Here is a 20,120-nt window from a genome sequence, read left to right as displayed (position 1 = left end):
CTGTGCACATCACCAACAATCTGTCCTGTCCACCCACGTCGACCCTATGATGAAGAAGACACAACAGCGCCTATACATCCTCAGGAAATGAAGGAAATTCGGCATGCTCACATTGACTCTTACCAATTTTTACAGATGCGCCATAGAAAGCATCCTATCTGGTTACATCACAGCGTGGTATGGCAACTGCTCAGCCCAAGACCCTAAGAAACTACAGAGAGCCGTGAACACAGCCGAGTCCATCACGAGAACCCGCCTCCCATCCATTGACTCTGTCTATACCTTCTGCTGCCTTAGGAAAGCGGGCAGCATAATCAAAGACCCCTCCCACCCGGGTTATTCTCTCTTCCAACTTCTTCCATCGAACAGGAGATTCATAAGTCTGAGAACATGCACTAACAGGTTCAAAAACAGCTTATTCCTCACTGCTACCAGACTCCTGAATGACCTTCTTATGGACTGATCTCTTCACACATCTTCTCTATTGAGTAGTACTACACTCCGTGTGCTCACCCGATGCCTGTACCTCTGTATTTACATTGTGTATTTATGCATGTCCTATGTTTTTCATGTATGGAACGATCTACCTGGACTGTATGCGGAACAATACTTTTCACTGTACCTGGGTACACGTGACAATTAATCAAATCAAATTCAATTCAATTCAATTCAATTCTTATTATTGTACACGTTCCAGAGAATTCAAGAATTTAAAAAAAGAGCAAGTGGCATAATTGCAAATTTGGATCAATAGGGGAGAAAAAAGAACAAAGGAAATTGGATATTTGCGCTACCACACTCCCCTGACAAGCAGGCTATTGTGTGATGTGATAGTTGTGGCAGCTGTGCCAACTTAACGAAAGGACAGAATTAAGTTTGGTGCTGCATTAATAACTATGTCCACCCCCTGTACTGTGGCACACTGCCAAATAGATTATGCTGTGACAAAGTACCAATAAATCTATTCATTTGCATTGTGGCAAACACATTTTGGAGGGGGATGGATTTCTGCTATCTTTTTATGCAAGTACTCCATTGCAAGCATTGCAAATTTTCCCTTATCAAACCTTCAAAGTATACACATGGTTCTATTCCTATGACACTTGCAAAATACATTTATGTATATTGATGTTGATTATAGAGCAGAAGCTGATGAGTTTATTGAAAGTTTAATTCACAATGTGTAAAGCTGCTTTTGTATTGATTTTGGTGTGATATTACGGCCTAAGTTCCAGAGAGGTTAACTGGAACATATCATGACCCTGCAGATAAATGCTTCAGAGTCCCTGTTAGTACATCTGGGGCTCGATTCTCCACTGCCATTGCGCCGGCAGCACACCCACACCCACACCCGGGGATTTCCCGAACTTTCCAGCAGCACAGCTTTGGGGTGATGAGGACACTTGTTCATCCTTTGAGGTAAAGATGACCATGTGCACTATCTGGGGTGTTTAGTAGGGTTCAAGTGAGGTGAAACAGAGTCCGTTTTGGCGCGCATTTAGTGGGGTGTTTCTCGGTTGGTGCCTGCAGTGCCAAGAAACACCCTGTATTCAACGGCACTTTGCTGGATTTGTTTTTGGCCTTGGCGAGGGACACCTGTCGAGGTCACACTTTAATCATTTCCTGCAATGACAAGCTCAGCAGGAAGACTACCATTTGTAAAGGCAGCCCCGATCTTTTAATCCCTCTCAGTGACCATACCGCGGCCTCCGGACCCCCCCTTCACCCAATTTTCTCTTCCGGGGTCCTTGAGCCCCACCTCACTCCACCTCTTAAAGTCAAGGCACCTTGGCATGACCCCTGGCATTGACAGGGCACCCGGATGAGAGTGCCAATGTGCCCGGCTGCCAGCTGGAGTGACATGGTTCTACCCTACCCTCTACTCGACCACCTGGGGCTCTCCAATGGCCTGGGCGACGCCACCATTAGGTGCCGTTATGACTGGTCCACACTGGTGCGGACCATACTATGCGGCACCTGATCGAGGCCTCGCTGGGGAGGCCGTTAGTTCCTGGGCACCGGGAGAATACAGTGAGTGCATATTTAAATGAGCCTAATGACTCATTTAAATACGCTGATCTGTATCTCACCCAGCGACAGCAAGATCCTGATCGTGATGTTTTGCGAGGTTTGTTTGAATCTCATGAGATGTCTCAAATGTCGCGAATCAAACGAGAGGCATCTCGCGAGATTTAACGGCTTTATCCCAACGGCAAGTCGAGCACGACGAGGCCAGTAAATCTCACCCACAGTCAACTTGAAGCTAATTATATCCGTGAAAGAGACTGCCCAACTCATGAAAAACAAATTTGCCAGTCACATTGGTCCCTCTTATGACTGGAAAATTACGATTTTCAAAAATTCCCTATGAAACATTTTATTTCTTAGTAGACATATTTCAGTTTCAAACAAACCTTAAGTTCCAGCATTTTAGGCCAGTATGGTAGTCTTCATTGCAACAATTATTATAATGCCGCCCAGTTATTAAGTGCAATTGTAGCTGAGAGTGAAAATAAAGCTGCTTGATTTATTTGTCAGTTCCTAGTGGCTTGGGGGAAATATTTCTGGCCAGATTGTCATCTCACACATGTATATGGACAAAATTGTTTTTCCAGGTACATGAGTTATTATGTGGCGTGGGTGCCTGACACCAGCATATATATATTTTCTTTTAGAAATTAATATCTGTGGGATGGCACGGTGGCACAGTGGTTAGAACTGATGCCTCATGGTGCCGAGGACCCGGGTTTGTTCCTGGCCCTGGGTCACTGTCCATGTGGTATTTGCACATTCTCCCAGTGTCTGCGTGGATCTCACCCCCACAACCCAAAGATACGCAGGCTAGGTGGATTTGCCACGCTAAATTGCCCCTTAATTGGAAAAAAAAGAATTGGATACTCCAAATTTATTTTAAAAAAAGAAAATTAATATTTGTGGCTTGGTATCTCGTAACTAAAACCCTGGTCTCAGTAAATGTGTGCGCCATTAATTTACACAACAGAATATTGGAGCAGATTCTGCATTAAACCTTGTCCGGATATGTTCTCAAGTATATTGCGATGTGGAGATGCCGGCATTGGACTGGGGTGGGCACAGTAAGAAGTCCTACAACTCCAGGTTTATGTCCAACAGGTTTGTTTCGAATTACTAGCCTTCGGGGCGCAGCTCCTTCCTTCACCTGAGGAAGGAGCTACGCTCCGAAAGCTAGTGATTCGAAACAAACCTGTCGGACTTCAACCTGGTGTTGGAAGGCTTCTGACAAGTATATTGCGATACTCTTTATTGTTAAGGCAATCTACAACTGCACAGCTTTGGGGTGATGAGGATATTTGTTCATCCTTTGAGGTAAAGATGACCATGTGCACTATCTGGGGTGTTTAGTAGGGTTCCAGTGAGCGCACAGGGGAACGCTAAGGCTGATTTGTGCCCAGAGTTTCTGCCAAAAATAGGACAGGATGCCAGAGACAATTGTGTTCTGAAAAAGTTGCTGGCTCAGAATTTCCTCCCCTTGCATTTATTTCCTGCCTGCTATGCCCTTGCTTTTGAAGGAGGCTGCACCATTTTCTATTGGGTTGTGTAAGGTGCAGCGATCCTGGGCAAGCTTCTTGCTGGACTTGAAGTTAATATCAAAACTCCTAAATTAAGTCTTCAGTGCATCCTTGTAACCCTTCCTTTGACTGTCACACTCTCAGAAGAAGTGTTGTGAGTATTAGCCTCTCACCCAGGCAAGGCTGGAGCTATTCAGTTTCATTGTCTGAAGGCTTTCCGACCTGCCAGTTTTACCAAAGAAGCACTCCCTATTGCCCTCACATTAGATTGACCCTGGTGAGTTCCATACATCATGTCGTGGGTGGGATTATGTCGGGTTCCCAACCTGACATCATTTTGTAAGGTTTTAACCACCCTTCCTGCATACTTACCTGTCCCCCACTGACAGTTAATATCTGTCCAATAATTTCCTAAAGCAGCTCTTTTGAACTTAGAAATTTACATGCATGCTCCATTTTCCCTGCAGTCTAAGTGGCTACAGTGAAAAATCTTGCATTAATCCAGCAAATCCTAGAATTCCATTGAGCCGAATGGAGGATGCAGATGGTAGTGCTGCAATAAACTTTTCATGTGTGCAACAGGAGTGTTGACAGAGCAATCCAAAGCCTGAGGAAATTATGATGGAGCATGAATAATGGTACACCTCACATTCACCACAGCTAACATGGACCTTCACAATGCATGAAAAGACCAACCCCAAAGATGTACCATTCAAATGGGGCAAACTCCAGGAAATCCTTGTATCTTTCCACATTTTACTTTGTTACTGTGGAATGTGTATTCAGGTATAGAACATAGAACATACAGTGCAGAAGGAGGCCATGCGGCCCATCGAGTCTGCACTGACCCACTTAAGCCCTATCTTCCACCCTATCCCCGTAACCCAATAATTCCTCCCAACCTCTTTGGTCACGAAGGGCAATTTATCATGGCCAATCCACCTAACCTGCACATCTTTGGACCATGAGAGGAAACCGGAACACCTGGAAGAAATCCCACGCAGACACGGGGAGAATGTGCAGACTCCGCACAGACAGTGACCCAGCGGGGAATTGAACCAGGGACCCTGGCGCTGTGAAGCCACAGTGCTATCCACTTGTGCTACCATGCTGCCCGTGCAATATACCGTGCAATATAGGTATATATTGCCGTGACCCGTACACAGGAAGTGACGTGTTGGTAGCGCATGAATCCACACCAGTGTGGCTACAGGCATGACACGTAATAACTGCTGAAAATCTTACAGTAAACAATTTAATTTGTAGTCCTTTGTCATCATTTCTACTCAACACAGCAACTTTACTGTTGAAAAAGTTAAAGGGAGTACAATTATGCTTGTTCTTGCTATATGACAACACTGTCCAAAGGAAAGCTGTTCAAACATATTTAGGGTAGTGTTAAATCCCTTTATTACATGGAATGTTTCTCATGTACTGCTGCTAAGTTTATATGAAGTTTATATTGGGTGACATGGACTGGATGGCAAGAGATGCATTATATCATGGGCCATGCTTTAGAAGCTAAAGCTAAAGGCAATTAAATCCAATTTAAAAAAATATATTTTGGGATACTTTTCAGATCCTATTTTTAATGTAAATACTGAAAAATAAAGGAAATCACTCAAGAATGCAACTTTTCTTTTTCACGCTTTAATTCATTTTCAGTGTACTTTTGTCCACTTTTAAAACTTCACATGGAACGAAGCTACACAAAGAATGGGAATGAAAAATTAAGGATGTTTTTTACGATGGGCGAGATTCTCTGGCCTCCCTGTGGCGTGTTTCTTTGCAGCGGGGGACGGCGCAGTTGGCCGGCAGCGGGATCTTCTGGTCCCACCACTTCCTACGGGAGTTTCATTGACTCCACGCCACCGGGAATCCTGCGGCAGGGGGGATGCCGTCGGCAGGACCAGAGGAACCCGCCAGCATGAAGAGCCGGGAGATCTCGCCCAATAGGTTAATAAAATGCACTCAGGCGCACAACGCAAAAAACAATTTTTGAAACATTTTGAAATATTACTCTCTGCATTCCTGGTCAATTTATAATTTCCTATCTGAGTTTAAAATCTATTGCTATCTAATCTGATGGACTCCTGTGGGCTACTGTTACTCACCAGAAAATTCAACTATTTATTAAACTAACCACTTAAATGAATTAGCAACCACGTAGGCTACTTTCACAGCTGAGTTCCAATTTCCATTCTCTCTCTAGTTTTGAAATAATTTGTTATTGAAAATTGGGTTCCTGGGTGCATGGATATCAAATCCAAAATGCACGTTGCATGATATTTGTACTATCCATGATACACGCAATGTGTATCCATGAATGTGCCACTGAGAAATACTTGGCATCATAAGATTTAATCTTCAGTGTGAAATACAGTACAAAGACTGGATAAAATTTATGGTTTTAAAAGTGAGAATTGCTTATTTCTGATTCACCAATTTGACAAAATCCAGAACTCTAATTCTGCCTAACTATTAACCACGTATTTGCATTGTCTTGTTCATGATTATTTCACCAAATGTAAACCACAAATGCATTGTGAGAAATACTAACTTATGGGTAGTATGGCAGTCCAAGGTTTCACAAGCACAATGCTGATGCACAGCACATTACAGTAGGAGGTTGAAGTCAAGCTCCCATCTCAGCCATTCCTGTCAGGAATGGAGATTAACTATAGTAACATATACATTACACAGAGTCCGTAGAATTTACTTATGAGGAAAGCCAACAGATAATGTAGTTGTGTTGATGTAATTAATACTCAAATTCCCCATGTTGACAAATTAGCATAAAGATAACAACATAAGAGACGTCATCTGCTAAAGTGCAATTTTGGGTACTTTTTCATAACCGTATTTCTCAGAGGAGTTGTTTTCAATTTATTCAGTACTCCACTAGTTCTCAGGGGAAAGCGTCATCCTGATGCTCATAGCTTCTGCACAGCAACCAGAACGTTTGTTGTCAAAAGCATCAGCACTCTACCCTAACCCCATCTGCTGCCTTTTTTCATCCCAGGGGATGGAAAGTTCAGAGTACAATCATGAGATTCACTGACATGGTATTAGTGTGTCAAAAAAAAACTAACAGGTATTGTCATTTTCATGGATGGTACTGATGCCTTCAACTTTTAAAACTTAAATTCTACATTGAAATAATATTTTCTTTGGTATTAATTTAAACTTAGAATTAATTATTCACCATTCATCGGCTTTGTTTTCCTTTGAGGTTTGTAATTAAGGATTCACATAAAGCACATCCTATAACCAGAATAATCATCCAAAATACAATGGCACATTACTTGTAACAATTGAATGTTAAAGTTGTCTGAATATGTAAGAAAGAACGCATATTTACATGGTGCCTTTCATCACCTCAGAACATTACAGCCAATGAAGGACTTTTGAAGTATAGTCACATTGTAAAGTCGGAAACATGACAATCAATTTGAACATAGCAAAAGTCCACAAACAGCGATGAGATACTTGGCCCGTTAATCTGTTTTAGCGATGTTAGTGGAGTATTAAACGTTGGAAAATTCCCCTACTCGTCTTTGAAAAATGCAACGGTACAGTGGTTGAGGGTCTCGATTTAACAAAATTCATCTGCAAGGCAGCACCTTCTACAATGCAGCACTCCCTCAGAACTGTACTAAAGGACTAACCAAAATTAGGTCCTCAAGTCTTTTGATGGGCTGGAACCAACAACCTTCTGACTCAGAAGCACAAAAATATTATCACTGAACCAAATCTGATAGCAAATATTACCAGCAGTGAATTGATACCTTACTTGTGTAAATGTCCTCATTCTGTCATTTTAATGGTGGCACTACTTTTTTAATGTTAGCACATCTATTTAGAATTGGAGAAAATAATTTGATAAGTGTGCAATAAGCATTTGTGCGTTAACATTCCTGATAGTAATATTTAGTCTATTGTATAAGTATACTGAATTATCACTTCTGAAATAATGAGTATGGTATTTCTGTCAATTCAATCAATTCAGTGTGAATGATATACACACACACCTGCCAGTCACTGACTATGCAAATGAAGAACATTCACTGGGAACAATATCTGAAACTGGGATTGTTGCTAGTGTTATACTGTAGTTATCCAGAAGGTGGTCCAGGATGTTTGCTCTAAGCTATACCATCTGATGTATCCCCCTTGTTCACCAGAAAACTAAAAATAAACATCTGTGTAGATATGTTCAACAAAATCACACACTGTATTATCCACATGCAAATTGAAGTCTGATCTTCTATTCTTTTATGTATGTCTGTTTCTGTTAGAACAGATGAATGCGAGGGCAGCACGGTGGTGCAGTGGTTAGCACTGCTGCCCCATGGCGCCGAGGTCCCAGGTTTGATCTCTGGATCACTGTCCGTGTGGAGTTTGCACATTCTCCCTGTGTTTGCGTGGGTTTCGCCTCCACAACCCAAATATGTGCAGGGTAGGTGGATTGGCCATGCTAAACTGCTGCTTAATTGGAAATAAACAAATTGGGTACTCTAAATTAAGAAAAGAAAAGACGAATGCATCTCCCCTTCCCTTGCTTGAAAAAGCAAAATAATACAGAAGTCACATACCTTTCTCACTCCATCTACATTAATGCTATATAACAATACATCGTAAAATGATAGCTTCATAATATTTTGCTCTTATTGTTGCTAAAGATTGCGGGCGGGATTCTCCGATCCTGAGGTTAAGTGTTGATGCCGTCGTAAACGCAGTTGCATTTCCCGACGGTGTCAATATGGCCTCAGGAGCAGCAATTCTGGCCCCTACAGGGGGCCAGCATGGCACTGGAGCGACTCACGCTGCACCAGATGCTGATCCCGGTGTCAGCTGGGCGCTGCGGGTCTGCGCATGCGCAATGGGACCAGCGCGATTTCCGCGCATGCGCAGTGTCTCCGTTCTCCGCGTCGGCCCCAACGCAACATGGCGTAGGGCTACAGAGGCCGGCGCAGAACAAAGGAGGCCCCCAGCCCAAAAGGCTGGCCTGCCAATCAGTGGGCTCCGATTGTGGGCCAGGCCACAGCGGAGGCCCCCCCACCAGGGTCGGACTCCCCCTCCCCCACAGGCCGCCCCCGGATCCTTCCACGCCGAGGTCCTGCAGGGCAAGACCACATTAGAATGGCGCCGGCGGGACTCAGGTTCTTTGGTACGGCCGCTCGGCCCATCCCGGGCGGAGAATCGCCGGTGGGGGTCCCGTAGAGTGGCCCCTGACTGGGGCTGCACCAACCGCGCAAGCGCCAATAGCGCCGATTCTCCGCTGTCAGGAGAATCGCGTCGGGGCGGCGTGGCGCGATTCGCGCCGGTCGGGGCGATTCTCCGGCCCGTTCCCGGGGTGAGAGAATCCCGCCCTTGGTACCTGGGGCAATTTGACTTGTAGGATAGTAGAAAATGGGTGATGGTGAATCACCAGCCAGTTTCCAATTCTTTTGTTCCACTGATTGAATTTGACTATCTCACAAAGTTAACTCCATGGAGTGCATTGACAAAAATAACCAATCAAGTTGATGAAACAACATCATTACACAACTGCAATCTAACAATAAGCAATTCAAGGATCACAGTTGAAATCAATCATAAAATTCCAGAAGTTGTAGATTGTAATTTTTTGAAAGGATAGCATGAATCACAAAATGTCCAACTGCTCTTTCCATTTCACAATAAATCTATGCTGGAATATTACAAAAATCAGGCAGCAGAAGATAGATAACAGGAGCCATTCTCCACTTTGCAGACTAAGTGCTCCCACCAGCGACAAAACCGGAGTGACCTCCATTGGCACTACGAGCGTTGAAGAGGCCCAATTCAACTTGTACAAATGGACAATCACTCTGCCCACGTGAATCTTGCCGGTTTCCTGATTCCCAGGCACATGATTCACTTGAATCAGGAATCACCTGTTTGACTTGATCAGCAGGAGCAGCATTTAAACGCTCCCCTTAGCACTGACTATCATTTCAGCCAAGAAGATGGCTGCACAAAGACATGCACCACGCTTCCTTGATGCTGACACGACAGGAAGTTGGACGCAGTGGAGGAGAGGAGAGCCACTCTATTCCCCAGGGCTGACAGAAGACTTCCAGCCCATCAGATGACCGGAGCCTGGAATGAGATGGCAGAGGCTGTAAGTGCTCGGAAGACCGGCCTGCAATTCAACAAGAAGTTAAATGACCTCCTGCGAGCTGCCAGTATGCCCCTGGCATCACTCCCATCCCTAAACTCTGGCATCTTACTCTGAACCTTTGCAACCTTTTAACATCTGACCTACCGGCATCTCCTCGCAGAATCCCACCACACCCCAGGAATTCCCACCACAACTGACCGCCTCTTTGGCTAGGTGCCTTGCCCACAAATGTTACTTGCTATAAACCCCCCCAATACCCACCAGGCCAGCACCTAACAATGTCCTTTTTGTGTCCCTGTAGCACAAGACAGGGAGGGAGCGAGAGAACACAGGGAGGAGCGAGAGAAGACAGCCAGGGGCATTGCTGAGATATGTGTTCTCACCCCCTTTGACGAGAGGGACATGGAACTCATGGGGGAAGCCAAGAAGTGAGGAGCAGCACACTGCGAGGGCGGCCTAAGCTGAGGAAGTGAGAGCCCAATGCAACTTTATCCAGATGTTCTACCTCAAATGAGTCTCTCATCTTCCACAACCTTGTCATTCCCAAATGCTGACCCCATCAGATGAGACTGGCCCATCCGGACTTGCTGCCCCATTTCCAACCACTCAGATCACCTTGGAGCAGGCCTCTGGAGAAGACACTGACTTCGCAGCACTGCTTTCACCAGCACCATCCACCAGCGCAGAGACAATCACCTCGGTAGAACATGTTAGCAGACAGGAATCTGGGGTACCCTGGTGAGAACCGCACAGCTGCTGCAGCACATCAGGTGGAGGCAGGAACACCTGACAGTGCTGGCAGTCAGAGGGTTGCTCAATCCAAGGAAACAGCTGCCCCCAAGTCAGATGTCAGCCCTCAGGACAAGGTGATCCCATCACTGGTCGAGATGCAATTGCAGAGCCAGGCATGACAGAAGGGGGTTTCAGTGGTATTCCAGTGATTGTAAGGCCAACTGGAAGAGTTTAATTGCCTTCAGGCACAGGAGATGGTGCCGGCATTGCATGGTGCCCAGGCCAACACTGCAAAGGTGACATCCATGGTGGAAAGCCAGGGGCAAGAAGTGCAAGCCAGGTCTGAGGATGTCAAAGGCTTAGGTCACTTTGTGATGTCCATGGTTGAGGTGCACAACAGGAGGGACCAGTCACACATGGACATATCCCAGGTGCAAATGGACATTGCTGCAGCACCCCAGAGCTTGGCACAGTCACACAAGACTATGGCTGAGAGTATCGACAGCATGGCCACACGTTGAGGGATATGTCCTAGGCACTGACAAACATCTGCCAGCCACAGTACACGGTTGAGGGCATCAACACCATGGTCCAAATAATGGCGAGCCTCCAGGACTGACAGTGCCAGATGACGTTGAGGCCGCTAGAGCTCCCTCCAGCTGCACCTCCATCCCATGGAGTAGTCAGGGGCCAACGGACACCCCGAAGGAAAAGGAAGCGTTGAAGCTCATCCCGTGGCCTTCCAACTGGCAGTCTCCATCCCTTCTGAATCCACCCGCCTGACACGGCGTGTCTCTGGGTAGCAGGCAGAACAGAGTGACACCCAAAGGTCAGTCAGGGCGATCCATGTCCAAGCCCTCCAAAGGATGCTCGCTAAAGGCAACACAGGCCAGAGGGCACGGTATGCTGCAGGCCCACTCCACATCTGATGTACATTCTGGGGGGACTCCTAGAAGGAATGGGTGGCCACATAATATTACAAAGATATAGGATCACTGAATTGACACAGGTGAAGTCACACAGCAGTAGTTCAGGAGAAGCGGACTCACAAATACACACAATTAAATAAATTTGCACATCCACCCCGAGCTGCCTCAAACTCTCATTGCTTTTCCACAGGCACCCTCAGGGTGTGTGTTCATCCATATCAGATCTCTGAATTTCCCACAGGCACCCTCCAGCCTTACCTAGAATTGACAGGCATTGGGATCACCAGACTGAGATACCTGGTATGACAGCATCCCCAGTCAATGAGCCCAAACCTCACTCCCTCTTCTTCCAATGCTCCCCCTCCCCCCCTCCCCCTCCATCATTACTATGGCCCAGAAGTAATTGCCTCCATTGCTCACTCAGGATTGAGCCAGGCAGTCAGTGGTCTGTAATCAGAATGACAGGAGTCGATTCTGAGGAGCACCAGAGCTGACCTCGCAGCAAGTCGTCACCACCCTCCTGCCAGCAGAAGAGACCCACTGACACTGCCAAACTTGGTCCATCACCCTGGTGTGATGTCCAGTTGACCCTTGGAGGAGGGAGGGGCAGCACTGGTCGTGGGACAGGAAAAAAGTTTGAAGGGAGGTGTGGCAATGAGGGGAAACCAGGGGCGGGATTCTGTGGGAATTGGTGCTCTAAATGTATAAAGAAAACAGTTAAAACATTATTTAAAAAGCAGTACAGCTTTATTGGGCAGACCCATGAGGTAATACTGTGAGATACAAATGGGGCAAGACTAACCTGTGGATCCAAGAGAAATTACGTGAGCCTTAAGCGGTTTTTTTATATGATGGTGGTTGTGTGCCAAAGAAGGTTTCATCAGCAACTGCTGCATCTATTACTTGTGTCAACTAGGCTCTGGTAATCCCCACCTTCATCTGCTGTGGAACTGTGAATCAAAGGAGTTTAATGAGGTGGCCCTTCACCTGGGGGGTCCTGAAATTAACCATGGCCACGCCCACATTTTGAATGGCGTGCTGACACAGCAATGAGGGTTTCCAGCTGGGCAGGGTACATGAAAATCTACATGAATAGGAGACCTCACAGCTCTTGATTTAAACTGACAGCAGTCAACACTATAATTGGTCAGATGCCTGAAGATAATACCAAAGGAGTGAGTTTCTAGTCTTTAGCCGCATCATGAAGAGGTTCAGCCATGGCAAACCGAAACCGGGGGGACCCTCTGAATTCAACCCCTGACCACCAAAGTGTGCAACACTACCTCCAGGTCAGCAGACAAACACCCCTCTTCAACCCAGAATACATTTGGACGGGCGCTTAGCACCTTGCTCCCCCTCAGAATCCATGGCATCACGCCTCCGATTTTGAGGACCTGCAGCAAATTACGCCCATTTGCCTCCCGGCTTGGGGAGGGAGGGAGGGAGAGGGGGAGAGGGGGAGGGGGGGGAGGGGGGGGAGAGGGGGGGAAGGGGAGGGGGGAGTGGGAGGGGGAGGGGGGGGGTGGAGACAGTGGTGCTGCTGCAGGAGGTGAGCATCAACGGAAGGCCGTTGAATCGACCTTTCAACCCGAGAATTGCATTCAAATAACTGAAGATGAGGACTTTGCATTTTCCCACCAAGTCTGTTTGGCAAACCCATCAGGTCCAGCGGGGCAGCCAGGAGACTTGCAAGGGATTCAACGCCTGACATGAAACATGTTTTTTGCTCGTCACCACGAATCCTGCCACTAGCGAGCAGACCCGGAGTATCCCTCCGACAAGCTTTATTTTGAAAATTAGAAAGATATTGAGTTGTAAGAAATATATTCCTCAAATGTGTTACCTAACTTTATCTCAATTACTTATTTGTATTACTTGCACCAATGTGACAAAATGAAAATAACGAAAGCACAATGTTCTAAATATTTTGTTTTCTTGGTTCCAATTGCATTCAGGCATAAGGTTTGTTCATGAGTGAGTTCTGAATAATTGTATGAAATGTTATTATAGAAAGATTAAACAGTGTCAATACAGCACGTAAAGATTGCATTTTCTTCACTATCCAAATTATAACGCACATATATTTCCATCATAAACATTTTCAACTGTTTCAAACCTATTTCAATTATTTTTTTAAATATCTAAGAGGCAAATATCAGATTCTAAAGAGAGGGCTGTTAATTGGACACCAAATTACTGAAATATTCCAAATTTGATTATACACATACATATCAAAATATCAAAGGTACTTAACCGTGTTTAAGTTACTCTCATTGTAACTTGAAGTTCAAACCCTCTATGAGCAGAGGAATACAGTTTGCAAAGGAGAATGGCTTTCACTATTAATCGGTTTATATGTAAATACAATTGTATTACTGAGGCAACATAGTATTGTAATATCTACTGGACCAATTGGCTGGTTTAGCACAGGGCTAAATCACTGACTTTGAAAGCAGACCAAGGCAGGCCAGCAGCACGATTCAATTCCCGTACCGGCTCCCCGAACAGGCGCTGGGATGTGGTAACTAGGGGCTTTTCACAGTAACTTCGTTTGAAGCCTACTTGTGACAATAAGCGATTTTCATTTCATTCATTTTTCATTTTCATTTCACCATGTCAGAAATAGGATTTCTGTGCAATACCTACTACAATCCCATTTCTTCCATTCAAGGACATCTACACAAGTAGAATATGAAGATGGCCTGAAGAAAGACGGGTTTTTCAACCTGCACGGACACTGAACCGTTGCTCATGTGTTTCTCTGTATGGTTGCTGTCTTCTTGCATTTATTCAAAAGCGTTATACAGCTTATGGTGACCAGCAATGCATTGTTTGATCTTAAATGAATCCAATTGTTATTTGTGCATTGAGAAAAGTTCCCGACATGTAATGACTCTTGATTTAATATTTTGTACCTCTTCAAGGACAAATGTGCTAAATGATAAAAGGGCTAAACTTTTCTGTAACTCTTCAAAGCTCATGGCAACAGCAGTCACAATACAGTTTTCTGCACATTATATATTAGTTCTAACAAAGACATTCATTTCCAGGCTGTCATTTATCTGTTTGACAATCTGTTTGTTTTAAAGGATATCAATTTTAGGTTTTGACGGACATGTCTTGCATATGCAAGCTCCAAAGGATATTCAGAACTCCAATGGTTAATTCAAATGGATTTATGATAAGCTTCAGGCCAGTTGTCCCCTCATTTATTAGCCCAGCTGATAGAAGAGATTTGATGAGGCACTTCTGGCATAATTGAGTCATCACACAAAGAAGCCTGCTAGCATTCGGAGTGTTTTTTATCAGCAGCAAACAGGCCTGATTACTGACAATTACACTCTGATCCGTGAGGTAAGAAAGAGTAGGCAAAAGAGTGGGAAATCTCCACATGTTTATACCCAAGCATAATTTTGACATTCATTTCACATACTGCATGTTTTCTATACAAACATAGTAAACTGTAAACAGCAGTGGATGGTACAATTTACCTCACCATCGCATTGTAATGAATGCACCAGTGGCCATCTGTAAGTGGAATTGAAATGTAACAACCAGCAGGGCAAGCTTTTCAAACTGTTTGCTGGAGTACAAACTAACATGCAGAAAAAATTGCAAATGCTGACCTTATTTTATTTACTTGTTTTGCTTTGGGTTATTATCAACTAAAAGTCATTGAAGTCAAACACTTATGTTTTTATACTGACCAAAGAAACTCACATAATAATAATGTTTTGGTGTGCGTGAGTATAAATTGTAGTTACAAACTTTCAATCTATGAAAAAAATGGATCCTCTAGTTTGTTCAATCAATGCTGTACAACTGTAAGGAGTGAAGAGAAAACTAAATTGTTCCTTATTGTAATAATGTTCCAGCCTATGCTTTAATAATGACAAAGCTCTGTATTACGGCATAAATACAAACAAGAACAAATTATTTTCCAATTACATTCCAGATGAACACACCAGAAGGAATATTATTATGTGAAATACTTAAAAGGTGCAGCATATGCCCATGTACTCTGCAATCGAACATATCAGCTAGCTGATGTTTGTAGGTGAACCCAGCAGTAGTGACAAAGTAACGTTGGATGCTGTGGCACATGTATTTATCTGTGCAAATACAAGAAAAAAAGTAGAAACGGTCATTGTGGGAAGTTTGAGTCGTGAGTTATCACTTCTGAATTAAATAAAGATTACATTTGCAGTGACTCATAATTCTATTGGCAAAAGTTCATCCTTATGCATATTACTGGTGATTCTACTAATGGTTTTTAGTCCTGTCATGCCAGAAAAAGTATTTCATTCAGCGGTGCAGTGCAGAAATATGTGGCATTGAATTAATATTTAAATCCTAATTTGAATATTTTCTGCTGCATTTCTGTGCCACCACTGATATTGCTGTGCTGAATGAGCAATCACATATGATAATGGAAGTTAAAGAGATATGAATGCCATTCAGGACCCCTGCCTTGTGAAGAACTGGGGTCCTGGCAAAATCTGAAAAAAATAAATAAATTGGGCAGTAAAATCCAAGAAATGGCAGTGTTGTGCCATAGCCTCCAAGGTTACTTTATTGCCATTGCTGGGCCGACAGTGAAAAAAAAGCCGCTATTTGATACACTCCATTAAAGGAGGGATTACCTATCCAACTTCTCCACGGGGGAAATAAGGCAAAATCCTACCATGCCACTAATTGGGGATGGATTGCGAAAGAGGATATGAAAATACGCCATTGTGTTTATGTTCCAGCAAATAGAATTATAACCACATGTAATGGTATAAATCAAAGGTGTAAAATCTCACTATATGTTTGTTGTAACTATCTCCTCATTGTCTGAAGCTGGTTTGCGGATTTAACATTTTACATTAAGTACATTCAGCAATTATTTTGTGCCTGAGCTACAAAGAATAGACATGAATCAGAAGCTATATTTACCGGATCACCCACTGCCTGCTTACTAAGGTTGGGGAGAGAATTGCATAAAACACAATTACACAAAATAGCAATAATGTAAATATTTCAATGACTGACCCTTAGCTTTCTGTTACTGTCAATGAAAACAAATTGCCTGAAAAGTACTTAGAATTAAATATCAAAAATAAAGTGGTGTAAGCCTTATTCAAAGGGGAGGACTGTTCATATTTTTTAATTTAGCAACATTTTTGAAAGTACCATTACAAAAATTCTGCTGTAACCTGTTGAACAAATAGGTGACTGGCACTGAGTTTGAAGATGATAGCTCAGTTCAATGCTTCTCATGAGTTAAATGATAAAGCTTATGTAATTTGCCATCAATTAAATCCAAGTCGATGTTATGGACATAAAGCCACAAAGAGCTTGTTATCATTCTCATTCTAAGAAAAGGTGCATGTTCTGTTTGAAAAAAAATCCTTCAGATATTTGTTGTGATGCATTGAATATGCACGATTGAGGTAAAAGTGGCAGGATATAGATGGATATCAATGATAGTAATGTCGGGCCTAAAGGTACACGGCTCACAAAAAACATATTTTAACGAGAGTTTAACATGTTAAATTTCCCACTGAATAACTTCAAATACACTTAATTGGCTGTGAAACATTTTGCAATGACATTGGGTTATGGAAGATGCTATACAAAATGCAAGTCCATTCCTTTACCTTTCACATTGTGATAGTAAAGTATGTGAAGTCGCCGTAGTCCCAGATGACCATAAGCTGCTTTCCCCTTTGAGGGGGAGAGCTGACTGGTGGTGATTTCACCTGATTATCACCACACCTCAGGCAAGGGTCAAGGTTAAGAAGGTGGAGCCTACATGGACATGAATACTGTCAGCCGGTGCAGAATTGAACACGTGCTGTTGGCCTAGCTCTGCATCACAAACCAGTTGTCCAGCCAACTGAGTTAACTCAGTAAAGAAAAATTGATATAAGTTGATGCATTAATGTCCTTTGAAGCCTCATCATCTTTTGACTGAATGACTCTCATAGAGGTAAGTAGTTCAGTGTTCATGTATAGCTAATTAAAGTGGTCATTTAAAGTCTTATTTATTGGATTTTTTTGTACTTTTGGTGAAGGGAGATGCATGGATCCAAGAGTCTCCTGCGCTGAGATTTTTAAAAACTACACTATTTTTTCTTTTCTTAATCTCAATAAATATTTAACTAATTTTTATAGTGCTGCTCCCTTTTATTGCATGTTTCAAAAATAATGACAGGATCGTCTGGTGCTAAGAGAATGATCTTGTCAGGTAGTTTAGGTGAAAATGAGAACTTTGTATTCAAATCACTCAATTACCCACAATAGTGGAGGCCTAAGGAAGTTTGAAAAATTATTTTCTCTATTGCAAATTCCACCCCATTCTCAATGTCAGCTGCAAGGAACTCGTGGATTTATTTTGCAAGGAACTCGTGGATTTCCTTTGCCTCCAAAATTAAGGTGAACCTCTTAGCTTCCCTTTCCTTTAATTCGGACCCTGCAAAACTACAGCTTCACCTAATTTCCACCTGAGACTTCACTAGACTATTCTGCTCTGTGAGACATACCTCATGTTTTCCTGGTCCACTCCAAATCAGTTCCTGAGTACTTAAGCTCCATCCACAGCTTATGATATTGTAACTGTCCCCTTTCCTCAGGTACTGAACCTCCCCTTTCAAGACTGTAATAATCAATAAACCCTGAAAATTAATCCCACTTTGATGATAATCTTAGCCCTAATGAATCCCCAATATCCAACATCCCTGCCCTTCTAACATTGTGGAATGTGGTGCTGGTATCCAGTTATATGATCGTCTCCCCAGATTATATTTGTTTAATCTGGTTTTATTCTATCAGCAACATGAAACCCAACAATGGCATGATGTGTGACTGGGACGATGGTGCATTATCATTCCTTAGAATTCAGTACACACAACAATGTCCTCTGCCATCGTCCCTCCTCTGGGATAAATCCCAATGTCACTGACCTTGCATGGTTTTGTTCTGAACAATCTCACCTCAACAGCCTGTTCACACTTTTAATGTGCTCCATCCTTGGCTACCTCATCTACAAATTGTCCTTCCTTTAACAACATCATCTGTAACCATGGAGTCAACACGCATATGTATACTGACTATACTCAGCTTTGCCTTTCCACTATCATTTTTGATTCCGCAACAGTTGCTGTGCTGTCTGGCTGTATTGCCAACATATCAAGTATAGATGCGGCAGAACTTTCTGAGGGTGAATATTGTCAAAACACAACTATCCTGTGTGATGGCTACTATTCCTTAATTTTGGTCTTAATCTCTTCCTGGATATTTGCTCAAATTTGACTCGACAGTAGGTAATGAGTCTTATTCGATCTCAAACTGAGCTTCAGATTCTACATCCACAACCAGAAAGACTACTGTCTTCTTCCTCCACGATCTATCCATCTCTACCTTACTCCCAATGCTCCTGGAAAACATTTTAAAACATTATCACATCAACCCCTCTGCTCTTACAATTTTGCTTTACTAAGTTTTGCCTCCTCTCTCCACCAGCAGCAGCGGATCCCCTCATCTTTCTTCATATTCTGGAAGGCTCCCCTAAAACCCTTCATTGTGCTGTACAATTGCCATTTCAAAGCAAAATTGTAAGTGCAGAGTGGTTGATGTGATAATGTTTAAAAATGTTTTCCAGGAGCATTAGGAGTAAGGTAGAGTTGGATAGATCGTGGAGGAAGAAGTCGGTAGTCTTTCTGGTGGTCAGAGCTTTGACAAAGGGTCATCTGGACTCGAAATGTTAGCTCATTTCTCTCCCTACAGATGCTGCCAGACCTGCTGAGATTTTCCAGCATTTTCTCTTTGGTGCCCTTTCAAAAGCCCCCTTAAAACCTACAATGCTGTTCTTGTCTTTGGTCACATCCTCTAACTTCCCTCCTAGCCTGGCCAAATCTGAACTCAAATTGCGAAGTTATTTAGAATTATTTTCCAGGTTAGAAATACCAACAAAACATGAGGGGCTGAAAATGATGGATTTTTGGTCAAAGGGATTGTGATGTATGATTGTCCTGTGTCCAGTCTTTTTGAGACAGGCAGTACACAGAATCGCAGAATTCATACAGTGCAGAAGGAGGCCATTTGGCCCATAGTGTCTGCATTGGCTCTCCGACTGAGCCATTCTCCTCCCTTCTCCCCATAACCCTGAACATTGTTTCCTTTCAAATAAATGTTGTGTTGCGTTGAAAATGATCTCAACGTATAGCCCGGTGTGATATCTGTTGCTGATTGGTTGCCTGCTTAAACAGAAGGCATGGCCAACACAAGGCACAAGCAACCTGGACCTCTTAAAAGCCATCCTCCCACTTCAAAGGGAGCTGCAGTTCAGCAACAAGAGCTGCTGTAATTGTCTCTGGAATGCTGAGCTGACAGGAAACATGCAGCAAATGAAGCAACAGGCAAGGGAGAGGGTCTCCAGGTTTCCGTCAGTGATGCTGGAGGCACTGGCGATGAAGGTGCAAGGAGGAGAGCTGTCATGTTTCCACAAGAACCAAAAGACCTTCACAGCAGAGCCTGAGAAAAGAGTAGGAACAGGTGGCCAGGATGATTTATTCCCAGAGTCTAGACCCAAACACCTCGCTGCAGTGCCAATAAAATTCAGTGATCTCATGTGGGTAGTCGAGGTCAATGAATGCATCTTCAAATGGCATCTCAGACTCACTAGTCCACCAAAATCTCACAGTCTCAATGTTCCAGGGCCACATCACTCATCAATAAACAATCAGTACTCAGGACTAATATTCAGACAGCTCACCACACTTT

General features: G+C 43.5%; 1 protein-coding gene and 1 long non-coding RNA gene across 6 annotated transcripts in view; one reads left to right on the top strand and one right to left on the bottom strand.

The window, feature by feature from the left end:
• The window catches only part of st18 (ST18 C2H2C-type zinc finger transcription factor), a 575,669-nt gene that overhangs the window by 289,428 nt on the left and 266,121 nt on the right, over positions 1-20,120 (bottom strand). The window lies entirely within an intron of this gene.
• LOC140385537 (uncharacterized) overlaps positions 1-20,120 on the top strand; it is a 248,878-nt gene that overhangs the window by 227,418 nt on the left and 1,340 nt on the right. The gene's annotated exons all lie outside the window — the stretch shown is intronic.

Source organism: Scyliorhinus torazame, chromosome 11, assembly GCF_047496885.1.
Source record: "Scyliorhinus torazame isolate Kashiwa2021f chromosome 11, sScyTor2.1, whole genome shotgun sequence".
NCBI lineage: Eukaryota > Metazoa > Chordata > Chondrichthyes > Carcharhiniformes > Scyliorhinidae > Scyliorhinus > Scyliorhinus torazame.
The sequence above is the reverse complement of the archived record's forward strand: the minus strand, read 5'-3'. Positions and strand labels throughout refer to the sequence as shown.